The 16,345-nt window shown below is 43.5% G+C and overlaps 1 protein-coding gene across 3 annotated transcripts in view; it reads right to left on the minus strand.

Annotated features, from left to right (window-relative positions):
- The window catches only part of RNF150 (ring finger protein 150), a 210,759-nt gene that overhangs the window by 95,525 nt on the left and 98,889 nt on the right, over positions 1–16,345 (minus strand). The window lies entirely within an intron of this gene.

Here is a 16,345-nt window from a genome sequence, read left to right on the forward strand (position 1 = left end):
CCATGCAACAAACAGGTTCACTGCCACAATCCTGGAACATTTATAATTAATTTCTGCTTTTCTCTTTCTCTCTCTCTCTCTCTCTCTCTCTCTGAGAGATGCTTCCTACTTGAGTAGAATTCAAAAGGTTGAGCACCATAATCACTCAAAATAGGAAGGTTAAAAACAAACAGGAACTGTGAATAAATATTGAAAGAAATCTATAGCTAGAGTGAGTTGTTTATAAAGAGATCTTATATAAAAACTTATACTAACAAACAGGAAAACGAAAGAAAAAGACAAATATGCAAAGTCAGACATCAGGCAGAGGAAAACAGACAATGACATTTCTAACTTCTAAAACAGCAGGGGAAGACAGAGCTCTCTCCTGCAAGTTCCTGAGCATCCTTCACTCCCACTGATTTTGATAAGAATTGAAAGCTCAGCAGCATCACACAAAATCAAGCCCTAATTCAAGAACCTGGGGTCTAACAATTCCAAATGGGACCTTTGGACATTCCCAGATGATAAATATTTACCAATGCTATTATATAACAATTGTAACAATTTCCTAGTGGTGGCCATCTTGTGCTCTAAGATGTAAGCGTTCATTTAAAACATGAGTCTCTAGTCATTGTGGTCACAGGGACATTTTTCAAAGTGTGATCAGAACGTAAACTGATGCCATGAGACTGCACTAACTACTTTTGAGGGAATTCTGATTATGGCAGCATGTGGATGGAGCTTTGGTTGTGGACCAAGTTCAGAAGAGTACCACTATTCCCCACCTGCCTTTGTGCTTTCCTCAGGAGTGTTTATTCTTTATTACAGTTTTAGCATCCATATGCAGAAATACAACTTTAATCTTTATTTGTTGTTAACCAGTTAAAATTTTTTCACAAAGCTATCAAGAAATTAAAATGTCCAGATTTCTAATTACTATAACCCATTAAAGTCAGATTACTTGTACAAAACTCTAAAAGGTTATATGCACTGATGTGAACATGGACATAATGAGAAACCGACACTAGTATTGATAAACGTAGAGGCTGTATTTAAAACTATTACCTAACTGGTGTAACCACCCCAAACTACCTGGCAGAGATGTTCCAGTGAGGATCTCAGCTGGCTGTGGCACCATTAGCTCCAGTGGACTATAAATCTGAGGGGGAGTGTGAAGGCCATGCCCCCGCTACAGGCATGCAAAAGTCCCTGACTGGAAGCCAGAGTCCCCAACTGCTCCCTTCTTCCACACTGGAGGGAAGGTAAATAAAAGATATGGGGAGCTACAAGCTGTACCATACATGGAAATGCAACTTCTCATCATGCAATGCTGTGCCCAGGACCAAATGCCCAGACAGCCCACTGGATAATAGGGAGATCAATAGGGTCCTGTCCAACTCACCAGCTGCACTGGAACCTGCCAAAGTTGCAGGAACTGTAATTTAACCTCTCCCCCCTGCCCCAAAACACCCAAAACCAAACCCAGACCTTCTGGATGCTGAATGGAAGGTGAAAGTGCCCACACAGCAGTTTGCCAGTTTTACCATGTGGGAAAAATCCCTTTCAGACCTCAGAACTGGAGATCTGCCTAGTTCCAGCGTCACTCGAGATCCAGCAACTAGGTTAAGAACGAGACGGGCAGGACTGAAACAAGTTACTAACAATGCTTACATCACCAGGCAGCAAACTGTATCAACTAGCTTCATGCTCCCCTACCATCAAACAGGAGCCCCCAGCACCAGGGGAAAAAGAAGCAGCAGCCCTCACATGCTGTAGGCAAAGCAAGTGGGAGAGAGGAAAAGAAAAGGGGCACAGAGAAACACTGCTGCAGCTGCTCCCAGTTGAATCTCTCCACGGCTTGCTCCCACCAAAGCCACAACCCAGCTAGTATGGTGAGCAGTTGTGTTATTTGGCTTTTATGTTAGAAAAGCCTAAGAGCTTTGATTTTATTGTGGATTCTTGAAAAGAACAACCAACCAGAAAAGAATTTATTCCTGACTGATTTTACCTTAGAAATATCAGTCTTGCCTTTCCTGTAAGAGTCCTTGGGTTACTCACATCCACTCAGATGTGGATAACGGTAACTTCTCCCCTTTCAAATAAGGACAGAAAAGTGCTACAGCTTAAACAAAGAGCTTTTAACTAAATAGGTGTTAACAAAATAAAGGGTCTGTTCCTCATATGGAAGCCAAGAGTAAAAGTGTCTTGTACATTCTGAATAAAATTCACTGTCCCTCTCAGTAGATCAAGTTTTATTTCATTGGTATCACTGACATCATTAGCCTGCTAGTTCTATGGTTGTCCACAGAATCCCCAAGAGCAGACAAGAATTGCATTTCTAATTTAAAAAAAAAAAAAGGAAAAGAAAATGTTAGGCCTTGCCTATATTAAAATATGCACAAGTTTAAACTTAGTTTTTTAAATTGATTTAGTTAAACCAATTCAACCCCCCTATTATTATTGGCAAAACCGGACAGTCTCTACACAAAAGAATAAATGGATACAAATCAGACATCAAGAATTATAACATTCAAAAACCAGTTGGAGAACACTTCAACCCCTATGGTCACTCGATTACAGACCTCAAAATCGCAATAGTCCAACAAAAAACCCTTCAAAAACAGACTCCAATGAGAAGCTGCAGACTTGGACTTAATTTCAAACTTGACACCATTAAACTAGGCTTGAATAAAGACTGGGAGTGGATGGGTCATTACACAAAGTACAAACTATTTCCCTACGCTAATTTTCCCCGACTGTTACTCACACCTTCTTGTCAACTGTTGGAAATGGGCCACCCTGATTATCACTAGAAAAGGTTTTTGTTTTTTTTCCCTCCTGCTGATAATAGCCCACCTTAACTGATTACTCTCATTATAGTTAGTACGGCTACACCCATTTTTTCATGTCATATGTGTATCTTCCTACTGCATTTTCCACTGCATGCATCCGATTAAGTGGATTTTAGCCCACAAAAGCTTATGCTCAAATAAATTTGTTAGTCTCTAAGGTGCCACAAGTGCTTCTCACTCTTTTTCCTATTATCAATGTAAACCAGGTTCAAATCAATTTAAGACAGTCTACATAAGGGTTTGCATAAGGTTAAACACACAGATTTAAAGATCAACTTTTGATATAGAAAGGCCTTAGAGCAGGGGTGGGCAAACTATGGCCTGCGGGCCACATCTGGCCTGCAGGACCGTCTTACCCAGCCCTCGAGCTCCTGGCCCCGGAGGCTAGTCCCTGGCCCCTCCCCTGCTATCACCCCTCCCCCGCAGCCTCAGCTCGCTCCGCCACTGGCGCAATGCTCTGGATGGCAGGGCTGTGAGCTCCTGAGGCAGCGCAACTGCAGAGCTCAGCCTGACCCAGTGCTCTGTGCTGTGGGCGTGGCCTGGCTCCAGCTGGGCGGTGTGGCTGTAGCGCCGCCAGCCACTGGTGCTCCGGCAGGGGAGTTTGGGGTCGGGGGCAGGGGTGTGGATGGTGGTCAGGGGGAAAACGGGGCTGAATGGGGGCAGGAGTCCTGGGGGGGGCAGTCAGGAAGGAGGGGTGGTTGGATGGGGCGGCAGGGGTCTGAGGACAGTGAGGGGCCAGGGAGCGGGGGGTGGGTGGATGGGGCAGGGGTCCCAGAGGGGCTGTCAGGGAACAGGGGGGTTGGATGGGGCAGATGGGGAGGTGGTCGTGGCCTGGCCCCCACCTCCTTAACTGGCCCTCCATACAATTTACAAAACCGATGCAGCCTTCAGGCCAAAAAGTTTGCCTGCCCCTGCCTTAGAGGGGGGAAATAAAGCTTGCAGGTCTTTTTAATATAACATAAAGAAGAAATATCTGGCACAAACCACTCCCACCCCACACTTCTCACATCTTCTTTAGTGACATGTTACTTTGAGGATGAAATTCAGTAAAACATGTTCAGTTTTAATGATGCAGAAACACACCAAGTCACAGAAGCTAGATACACAATTGAGGACAGAGCACTTTAAAAAGAAGATATGTACAATACTTTGAAGATTTTTTTAAATTTTTTTTTTAAATGAGGGAGTTTGATTCCTGGATATTTTTTCCTGGATTTTTTCTAAGCTATTTTTCCAGTCCTTCTATATACATCAGACAGATTGGTTCAGTTGTGGGGCTAATTTAATCCTGTCTGCTTCTAGACAGCATAATTAAACAAACCTGATTTACAAGTTAAAACAATGCCTGGTAGGAGGAAATTAAATGCAGCTAAAATTATCTGTTGATACCATGTCTGCTGAGCCCACTCTGTCCTGGTCTTCTAACAATACACTACTGAGCTGCGCAAGTAGGATTAGCATTGTAGACACAAATTCTCTGTATTTGATTTGTTCTGGAAGTTCTGATCCCATAGAAAGCTTGTGCTATTCTTTACAATCATAACACTTTACTCATCTTCAGCAGCTGTAATAAGGGGGGTAAATATTATCCCCTCAGAGAGGAGAAATGACTTGCACAAAGTCACATAGTAAATCAATAGCACAGCCACAAGCAGAACTCTGGTCTCCTGACTCTGTCCCATGCTCTAATCTCTAGGCCACATTCACCTAGACTCAGATTCATAGACTAACACCAGAAGGGACCATCATGATCATCCAGTCTGACCGATTGCACATTGCAGGCCACAGAACCTTGACCACCCGTTCCTGTAACAGATCCTGGCTGGGATGATTTAGTTGGGTTTGGTCCTGCTTTGAGCAGGGGGTTGGACTAGATGACCTCCTGAGGTCCCTTCCAACCCTGAGATTCTATGATTCTATGATCCTTAACCTCTGGCTGAGCTACTGAATTCCTCAAATCATTATTTAGACTTCAAGTTACAGACTCCACCATTTACTCCTAGTTTAAATCAGCAAGTGACCCATGTCCCATGATGTAGAGGAAGGCCAAAAATAATAATAAATAATAATAATAATAATAATTAGTCCAGGGTTTCTGCCATCTGATTTGGGAGAAAATTCCTTCCTGACCCCACATATAGTGATCCGTTAGATCCTGAGCATATCAGCAAGATTCACCAGTCAGACACCTGGGAAAGAGTTCACCATAGTACCTCAGAGCTCTCTCCCTATTCCATCTCTGGACATGGTGGATATTGCTACTAGCAATCACACATGGGCTACAATGGCATCATACCATCTCGTCCATACACTTATCAAGCTCAGTCTTGAAGCCAGATAGGTTTTTTTGCCCCCACTATTCCCCTTGGGGGGCTGTTCCAGAACTTCAGTCCTGTGATGGTTAGAAACCTTCATCAAATTTCAAGCCTAAACTTGTTGATGGCCAGTTTATATCCATTTGTTCTTCTGCCAACATTGGCCCTTCGTTTTGCTACTACAGCACAGGCCAGAGCAGAGCACACAAGGCACTTGTTTTGTGTGCACTCCCATTTACTAATCACTTAAGAAACTGAAAAAGATGTTAATTCTTACACTGACTTCCTATAATCTCCCAGAAATATCTAGTTATGTTCCCTGGAAAGAGGCATACAACAGAAACTGCATCATATATAAAAATGCTAAACTACTGCAGATAAAATTTGCAGATGACACACAGATTGGCAAAGCAGTAAATAATGAGGAAGACAGGGCAGTCATATAGAGTGATCTAGACCTCTTGGGAAACTGGGTCCATTCAAATAAAATGAAATACAACTAAATGCAAAATTATTAAGGCACTCGCGCAATTAAACAGATTAATAGACTAAACAATAATAGAATTAAATTAAACAGATTAAACAACCAACAATAGAATACCATTTATTTAAATATTTTTGGATGTTTTCTACATTTTCAAATATATTGATTTCAATTACAACACAGCATACAAAGTCTACAGTGCTCACTTTATATTTATTTTTTTATAAGTATTTCCACTGTAAAAAAATAAATAATTTTCTTCAATTCATCTAATACAAGTTTTGCAGTGCAATCTTTATCATGAAAGTTGAACTTACAAATGTAGAATTGTGTAAAAAAATGCATTCAAAAATAAAACAATGTAAAATTTTAGAGCCTGCAAGTCCACTCAGTCTTACTTCTTGTTCAGCCAATCGTTCAGACATACAAGTTTGTTTACTTTTGCTGGAGATAATGCTGCTGGCTTCTTGTTTACAATGTCACCTGAAAGTGAGAACAGGTGTTCTCATGGCACTGTTGTAGCCAGCATCACAAGATATTTATGTGCCAGATGTGCTAAAGAGTCATATGTCCCTTCAACCACCATTACGGGGGATATGCGTTCATGTTGATGATTGGTTCTACTTGATAACAATCCAAAGCAGCGAGGACTGTTGCATGTTCATTTTCATTATCTGAGTCAGATGCCACCAGCAGAAGGTTGATTTTCTTTTTTGGTGGTTTGGGTTCTGTAGTTTCCACACCGGAGTGTTGCTCTTTTAAGACTTCTGAAAGCATGCTCTACACCTCATCCCTCTCAGATTTTGGAAGGCACTTCAGATTCTTAAATCTTGGGTCAAGTCCTATAGCTATCTTTAGAAATCTCACATTGGTACCTTCTTTGCGTTTTGTCAAATCTGCAGTGAAAGTGTTCTTAAAATGAACAACATGTGCTGGGTCATCATCCAAGACTGCTATAACACGAAATATATGGCAGAATATGGGTAAAACAGAGCAGGGGACATACAATTCTGCCCCAAGGAGTTTGGTCACAAATATAATTCATGCATTTTATTTTTAACGAGTGTCATTAGCATGGAAGCATGTCCTCTGGAATGGTGGCCAAAGCATGAAGGGGCATATGAATGGTTAGCATATCTGGCATGTAAATACTTGCAATGCCAGCTACAAAAATGCCATGCAAATACCTGTTCTCACTTACTGGTGACACTGTAAATAAGAACAAGGCAGCATTATCTTGTGTAAATGTAAATAAACTTGTTTGTCTTAGCGATTGGCCAAACAAGAAGTAGGACTGGGTGGACTTGTAGACTCTGAAGTTTTATATTGTTCTGTTTTTGAGTGCAGTTATGTAAAAAAAAAAAAAAAATAAAAATCTACATTTGTAAATTGCACTTTCACGACAAAGATTGCACTATAGTACTTGTCTGAGGTGAACTGAAAAATACTATTACTTTTATCATTTTTACAGTGTAAATATTTGTAATAAAAATAATATACACTTTGATTTCAATTACAACATAGAATACAATATTTATGAAAATGTAGAAAAATATCCAAAATATTTAATAAATTTCAATTGGTATTCTATTGTTTAACAGTGCAGTTAAAACTGTAATTAATCACAATTAATTTTGAGTTAATCGCATGAGTTAATTGCGATTAATTGACAGCCCTAAAAATTATACATATAGGAAGAAAGAATGAAGGCCATATCTACAGAATGGGAGTCTATATCCTGAAAAGCAATGACCGAAGTATTTAAGTGGTCATAATGAACCAAAAACTCAGCATTGCATTGGGAGCTCATGGTGTGCCAAGAAGGGCTAATACAATTTCCAGATTTTGCCTTTGTAGATGACACTGGTGAGACCAATACTGGAATACTGCATACAGAGCAGGCATCCATTTTAGAAAGGATGTTGAAAAACTGGAGATGGTGCAGAAGAAGAGCCACAAAGTCATCTGAGGGCTGGACACAAACCTTTCAGTGAGGGACAGAGCACTCAGTCTGTTTAGCCTATCCACAAGAAAACAGATTACAGTGTACAGATTACTGATTACAGTGTACAGTATTTTTATGGGAAGAAAATGCCAGGTTCTAAAGGGCTCTTTCATCTAGCAGAGAAAGGAATAACAAGAACCAATGGTTGGAAGCTGAAGCCAGACAAATTCAAATTAGAAATAAGGCACTTTTAAAACAAAAGAAAACACAAAGTGAGGGTAAAAAACCACCAGTACATACTACCAAGGGAAGAGATGGATTCCCCATCTCGTGGAGCCTTCAAATCAAAACTGGACACCTTTCTGGAAGATAGGCTTTAGCCTAACACAAGTTACTGAGTTCAGTACAGGGGAAAAAGCACAGGAGGGCAGACTACATGATCTAATGTTCCCTTCTAGCTTTAAAAATCTTATGTATCCATGATTCATCAATTTTCACAATGTGCATCCTGACTTTTTTTTAAATCTGAAAACTAGGGATGATAAATTCATTTTGCCCCATTTCAAACTCACTCGCATACAATGGCACTGAAATTTGACTCAAACGTGCAAATTAATCTTTTTTTCATCCCTTAGGTGAAAAAAGGAGCAGTCTGTGTGTAGTGTAGTTAGCAGTATTTTCCACAGCAGCAGTAACTTCCAGCTGGGATTCAATTTAATGTAACCCAGATTGGTGATACTTGGAAGCTAGCCTGCGAACAACAGTGCCAGAGAGAAACAGATATTGTTGGTATCAGCCTCACCAAAGAACCCCTTTAATATTCATTATAGTGCTTTCATCATAAGGACAAGACAAGGAGAGAGAATGATTGCAATGTAAAACTACAAACCACCTGTAGACAAGCCTCTCACCTCCAAGTGCTCAGGTGCAGTGTTTCAGGTTTTTTTCTTTTCAGTTTAGCATCCCCATTAGCTGTTCTGGTTCCATAACAATCTGTTGTTTTTTTCTGGCCTACCCCTCCTGCAAGGTCACTACTCAATCCATTCCTCCTCCAAGAGGGAAAGAAAAGTTCAAAAATAGGAAACTCCGAATTTAATTGCCTTCAAGCCCATCTCCCAATATCTATCTGGAACATGGAATTTTTTCTTCAAAACCCATGCACACCCTCTTGGTCTGGGGAAGAGATAAGGAAACCCAGGACTACCCTCTCCTTTGGGTTACAGTCCAGGGACCCTATGGCAGATAAAGAGAGTGTTCCTTTGATCCCTCCGCCACTTTTGAGATGCACCTACCTGTATCCTGTTCATCAATGTTTTCATCAGGTCTTCAGTGCTATCCCCATGTGCATCTATGGTTCCTCACAGCTTCTCCTTAGACAGCTATGAAGGTGCTTTCTTGAGCACTCTTCCTAGTCCTTCTCTGAAGCAGCAGAGTTCTATTACAAGACGTTCTCTGTCTATCACCTTTAGAGAAGCCGATATGTCCCTCCTCCAATCAGTTCTCCCTCAGCCCTTTTCCTGGAGCTGGGGGTTTGTGTCTCAGGCCTTTTGCCTTGGAATAGTCAGCTGCAAGACTTCTGCCAGCTCCCTTCATCTGAACATCCTTGCCAATTAACCTTCCAGTTTGGAGGCTTCAGCAGGCCAGCCTTCTCCTGCAAGCATCTGCCTTTGTTCTGAGGGAAAATGCAGCCTTTATGCTGGCCTCTTTCTCCCAGTTCATCTCCCAACTGGTTGGGGAAGAAAGGAGCCTTGCACTGCGCACTCTGCCAGGCTCCAGATCCCAGGCTTTTAAAGAAACAGAGTCTACCTTTATTCCAACCACCACTTCTTCTTGGGACCACTTCCTCTCTATCCCAATTGCTTCATAGGTCCTTGTATATCTTTACTTGGCCTTCCAAAATCCTTAAAGGGCCATGTCAGATGGCAGGGTGGGCTGGCCACTAGCCACAACTGCCCTTAAGGGCAGGCCACCCTTTCCCCACCCTGAAAGGAAAAAACCCACTACGGATTAAAATAAAAGAGAAAATGTTGCAGACTTGAACCCAGAAAATAGTTGGTATCGATTACCAAACCTCACACTCCACAATGTACACTCATCCCTAATTACAACTGCCTACCAGGACCAAAATGTTTTTAATATGCAATCTTCTAAAGAAAATTAAACATAGTATATGAATATCTACATCTCTCAGAAAAAAATATTTGTACTTCTGTAGAAACAATGTTCATCTCCACTGATTTTTATATTTATATTATATTTTTATATATACAAAAGCACCTTTTTGAATGCTTTTCTGTACTCCACAGAAGAACAAGATTTTGTTCTGGGCTTTCATACTTCTTAAATCTGTGCAGATACATCATAGCTATATAGAAACCTACTATGACAGATAAACTGATGGCAAAATAGTAGCATTATGCACTACAATGTCCATCTGTAACCATTAATATTCAAACATACAATTTCTGGGGTTGGGGACCGGGACTTGGACATGGATTTCCATTCAGAATTGATATGTTCTCTATGGGTCTGATCCCACTCCCATTGAAATAAACATTAAAACTCCCATTGACTTAAATGGTGCAGAATCACGCCCTAACCTCTAAGGTCAAAAATTTAATACCTGGGGGTCTAGAGGTAGGCACTTAAATCCATATTTAAGTACATAAAAGTGGCCTAGTTTTCAGAAGTGCTAAGCACCCACATTTTTACATAAAGTTGAAGGGAGGGGAAGACACCTAGCACATAATGAAACCAGGCCACTCTTATTTAGAAGCATAAGTTTAGATATCAAATTTTAAAATTTTGGCTTACAGGCCTTCTTTTCTCACCACAGGATATCAGTAATTCCCACTCATTTGTATGGGAGTTACACACATCTTGTGGCAGAAGAATAGGGCTCCAAATGTCCTGGAAGGTGTAAGAGCTAAACATGGTTTTAAACAATTACATGTCCCAGTGTTTTAAGGGATGTAATGCCTAACAAAGCAGAATTGTGCACTTCATGGAGCACCTTTAAAAACTCAATGTCCACATGAACCACTGCCACAAGTATATACAGAATGATGCAACTCCACACTCTTAATTCAAAGTTACAATTGTTCCCAATGACTTGTTCTGAGGAACCTTTCCCCTCCAGAGAAACAAAGAAATTCACTCCGCATCTGCAAAGTGCATTTGCCACTGCCAAATATTTGTGGGCATGGTATTATGCAGTGGTGTTGTAGCCGTGTCAGTCCGAAGATATTAGAGTGACAAGGTGCGTGAGGTCACATGTACTATTGGTCCAACTTCTGGGCATGGTATTGTAACTCTGGTGTTCCTTTCAAACATAATGTTTCTCTTTTCTTAAAAAAAGATAGCCTTATTGTTAGATCACTGCCATAAAAGCCTGTAGAGGTATGTGTGACATTCTGTACCTTGGGGGAGCATCCTGTAACCCCCCACATTCCTCCTCATCTGTATATAATTGTGATATTACATATAAAGCATGCCTTGTAAGGTACCAGGGGGAAAGGTTATGATCTGCTGAAAGTTATTTCTCTATCCATATATGTGTATCGTTAATGCACGTGAAGTTATGAGAATTGTGTTGTATGGTGGTCACTAAAGCATGCTGGAAGTTGGGGAATCAGCCAGTTATTAGCTCCCCAGAAGCAACAGCAAGTAACCGACACTTGGGCGGGGTATGAAACAGCCCATCAACAGCCATTGTCCAGCAAGGCAGCTACAATGCAATGACTCACCTGCATGAGGCCACACCAGGGGAACTGTAACCTTGCTTGGAGAGACTCAGCAATGCCCCCTAGATATGTCTAGACTTGTTTTCATACTACTAAAATTTGTGCAGAGCTTAGATACATCATAGCTATATAAAAACCTAATATGACAGATAAATTGATGGCAAAATGGACTGAGGGTGTAAAACAGAGAGAGTGGACACATACTGGGCCCTTCTCCTGATCCCACCTACACTGCAAGGAACTAAGACACTGAGAGGAAGACAAGACTCCAACAGAAGAGATTGTTCCTTAAACCTGGGCCAAACCCGTGTATTAAGGGCGGCAATATCCAGCGGGATGAGAAAAACTGCTTAATCTAGATGTTGCCCAGTCTAATAGGGTTGAGAGTTTAGACTGCGTAGTTATATTTTATTTATTTTGGTAGCTAACTCTGAGTTTTTGCCTATCACTTAATATCACTTAAAATCTACCTTTTATAGTCGATGCATTTGTTTAATTGTTTATCTTTACCAGCAAGTTGGTATGAAGTGTGGGGCAAATCTGCTCAGGGTACAAAGGCTAGTGTAATCCACTTTCCATTGCTGAAGTGGTGAACCAATTAATAAATTAGACGATATATTCCTGAGGTACAGTACTGGGAGGGGAGAGAAATTTGGCTGGTGCCTTTCTCTGTGTGATTCATGAGTGGCTCTGGGAGCATTCATGCAATATAGCTGAGCGTGGGGCTCCACATGCTGTTGTGCTGAGTGATCACAGCACCTGGAGGGGCTTGCGGCTGGTCACTAGCAAGGCATTGCAAGAGACAGCCCAGGGTGGAGAGAGTTAAGGGAGCACAGAGGTCCCACAGTCCCAGGCTGCATGCTGGGGGTGGGGGGGCGGATCCCGTCACAGTATGTTTCACGACTGAAAGAAAATTAATGTATTCTCTGCACCATTAAGATTATGTACAATGCTTCTAAACCTTTCAGACACTTCAATTGGAAATGCAGATTATAGAAAACACAATCTAACTTGAGTTATTGCTCTTTTTACACTAAGAATTTCAGAATAGCTATACATGCCTAAGTTTGTGTTAGTATATAATAATGCTAAATTAAGATGTTATGACATCACATAAAAAGAAAGAACTACTATTTATAGCAGCAAGCGAACCAGAATAAACCCCTTTTAGTGCAAATGGCAGGCAAATTACTGTATGTCATTTAAGGCATTTTCAGCTTCCTTGAAAATGTGTTTTGTATATTTCTCCTAACACTGTCTACATTCAAATGCTCCTGAGGCTATCCTCATTTTTGTCTAAATGTTCTTAGAGATTTAAATAAAACCAAATAAAAAAAGCCAAAACAAAACAACAACAAAAACCACCACCTTGCTCGACCCTCCCATGAGGAGGTGCCCTGGATTAACGGGCAACTAATACTTGTTACCTTTTGATTAGCCCACTTTCATGAAAACAGTCAGCTGAGAGACTTGGTTCAATTACACGCACTGAGGACATATTCATTATCCAGTATTCAATAGATAGAGGGCTTCTGGAAGAAGGTAAATGCTCCCTTCTTTGTCCATTCAGTAAGATAAAATAAAGTCCTGGGGATCATTGTGCAATATCAATGTAACACAGATATAGCCCTTAAATACACAAACATTCTGAGCCTGTCAAACCCTTGAGGTTCTTTTACTGTTGAAGAGTTAATGCTCAAAAATATGGTGCCAAGACCTTTTATAACAGTAATAATATGTTTTTTTCTGTTACTTAAAGAAGAACAAAGAAACTGATCTACTGTCAAAGAGACTGAGGGAGACAAGGACGGGGGAAAACAGAAGAGGTGATGAAAAAGGAGAGCACGCCTGCATGTGTTATATAGCAGTAATGGATTTCCATTCAAACCTGATCTGCCTGCTCCATATTCTCTCATTGTCCTGGACGTACACGTGCCAGAGAACTTTATATTTCAGGGTATTAATTGCTGCTAACTTTAACAAAATGCTATTTGTTTCAAGCCATAGAAGCCTACTGTTACTGCTTTACCTTGATTCCAAATCAGCAAAGCACAGTCACTGAAGGTACGTCTACACTACAAGACTATTTCAAATCTACTTAATTCGAATTTGTGGAATCGACCTTATGAAGTCGAATTTGTGTATCCACACTAAATACACTAATTCGACTGTCTGAGTCCACAGTAACGGGGCCAGCGTCGACTTTGGAAGCGGTGCACTGTGGGAAGCTATCCCACAGTTCCCGCAGTCCCCGCTGCCCAGTGGAATGCTGGGTAGAGCCCCCAATGCCTGCTGGGGGAAAAAATGTGTCGAGGGTGGTTTTGGGTAACTGTCATCATTGAACCGTCACTCCCGCCCTCTCTCCTTGAAAGCGCCGGCGGGAAATCTGTTCGCGCCCTTCTCTGGTCGGTTACAGCTCGGACGCCACAGCACTGCGAGCATGGAGCCCGCTGCGATCATCGCTGCACTTATGGCCGTTGTCAACTCCTCGCACCTTATCGTCCACCTCTTCCACAGTCAGCTGCTGAGAAATCGGGTGAGGAGGCTCCGGCAGCGTGGTGAGGACAGGAAGTCACAGAGTGGCGCAGACCTCTCACAAAGCAGGGTACGCCGCGCAGTGGAGATCATGGTGGCAATGGGTCAAGTTCATGGTGTGGAACGGCAATTCTGGGCCTGGGAAACAAGCACGGACTGGTGGGACCGCATAGTGCTGCAGGTCTGGGATGAATCACAGTGGCTGCGAAACTTCAGGATGCGTAAGGGCACTTTCCTTGAACTCTGTGACTTGCTGTCCCCTGCCCTTAAGCGCCAGGACACCCGGATGCGAGCAGCCCTGACTGTGCAGAAGCGAGTGGCCATAGCCCTCTGGAAACTTGCACCGCCAGACAGCTACCGGTCAGTAGCGAACCACTTTGGCGTGGGCAAATCTACCGTAGGGCTTGCTGTGATTCAAGTAGCCCATGCAATCGTTGAGCAACTGTTCTCAAAGGTAGTGACCCTGGGAAACGTCCAGGTCGTCATAGATGGCTTCGGCGCGATGGGATTCCCAAACTGCGGTGGGGCTATAGATGGCACTCTCATCCCTATCCTGGGACCGGCCCACCAGACCAGCGAGTACATTAACCGAAAAGGCTACTTTTCTATGGTGCTGCAAGCACTGGTGGACCATAGGGGACGTTTTACCAACATCTACGTCGGGTGGCCGGGCAAGGTTCATGACGCGCGTGTGTTCAGGAACTCTGGTCTGTTTAAACGCCTCCAGGCAGGTAGTTTCTTCCCGGACCACGAAATAACGGTTGGGGATGTGCAGATGCCTACAGTGATCCTCGGGGACCCAGCCTACCCGCTAATGCCCTGGCTCATGAAGCCCTATACAGGCGCCTTGGACAGTGAGAAGGAACTCTTCAACTACCAGCTGAGCAAGTGCAGAATGGTGGTGGAGTGTGCTTTCGGACGTCTCAAGGGGAGATGGCGGAGCTTACTGACTCGCTCGGACCTCAGCGAAAGAAATATCCCCGTAGTTATTGCTGCTTGCTGTGTGCTCCACAATCTCTGTGAGAGCAAGGGGGAGACCTTTATGGCTGGATGGGAGGTTGAGGCCAATCGCCTGGCTGCTGATTACGCTCAGCCAGACACCCGTGCCAATAGAAGATCCCAGCGGGAAGCGCTGTGCATCCGGGAGGCTTTGAAAGATAGGTTCCTCGGAGAGCAGGGTAACCTATGACTCTCCAGTTGATTTACAGAGAAGCTGAACCTGAGCCTGTTTCAGTGACTGTTGACTTCGATCTGCGGTTACATACCCCGTTCTCCAGGTTTCCCCCCTTCCAACACACGTTTTAAAATAACTTTAATGGAACACTGATTATTAATAAAGTTTTCTTTAATTATGAATTCCTGTTCAAGGGTTGAAACATGGACGCGGACTGTGCTGGGTACGGTGTGCACTGATGTCCAGACCGCTTCTACACTAGAGGAATGACAGGCTCCTGCTCCTACAGCGGTCTCTGGGGGGAGGACGGTTGCAGGTGGGTGTGCAGGAAGGGGTGGGTTTGCAGGAAGGGGTGAGGGGTGCCGTCTTTGGGACGGAGTTTGGATGCAGGCTCTGGGCTGGGGCGTAGGTACGGGTGAGGGGTGTGTGGGAAGGGTGAGTATGTGTCCGTGGATGAGGGCTCTTGCTGGGGCTCAGGGCATCGGAGAGGCTCGTGGCTAGGGGGGAAGAGCATGGTAAGGGCAGCCTGCCTTGCCATTTGTGGATGTCAGGCGCTAGGACCCTGGGGCAGCATACACCTCACAGACTGACCCGGGGCAGCATTCACCTCCCAGAATGACCCTAGTGCCTAGTGACTGCAGTCTGTGTGTGTCCTGCTGTTGATCCTGCCCCCAAGTCTGTACCCTGGTAATGGAGGCTGTCCTATGCAATTAAAAAAACCCTCCCCCCCCTTCACACAAAGTCTTCTGACAAGGAAAACGTGACGGAAACAGTGAATAACAACAAACTACTTTTAATACTCAACTACACAGTGGGGGGATGAAACTTGGATTTGGGACTGGGTGATCCAGGAAGGGAAGCACTTCTCATACTTTAGGGAATGAGAGCTGTTTGGTACATGAGCGCTCTGCTGGGGTGGAGTGACAGTTTTCACGGCCCCTAGCGCCCCTCCTTCTTGTGATTTTGGGTGAGGGGGGGACAGGACTTTGTGGCGGGGGAAGGCGGTTGCAGATACAGTTCAGGGGGGCTCTCTGCTCCTGCCTGCGGTCCTGCAGAACATCTACAAGGCGCCGGAGCATGTCCGTTTGCTCCCTCATTAGCCCAAGCAGCGTTTGAGTCGCCTGCTGGTCTTCCTGCCGCCACCTGTCCTCTCGTTCGCTGTGTGAGCGCTGGTGCTGACATAGGGTCTCCCTCCACTGTCTCTGCTCGGCCGCCTCGGCTCTGGAGCAAGCCATCAGTTCCGAGAACATGTCGTCCCTAGTCTTTTTCTTTCGCCGCCTAATCTGCGCCAGCCTCTGTGAGGGGGATGCCGGGG

This window comes from Mauremys mutica, chromosome 5, assembly GCF_020497125.1.
Source record: "Mauremys mutica isolate MM-2020 ecotype Southern chromosome 5, ASM2049712v1, whole genome shotgun sequence".
Taxonomy (NCBI): Eukaryota; Metazoa; Chordata; order Testudines; family Geoemydidae; genus Mauremys; species Mauremys mutica.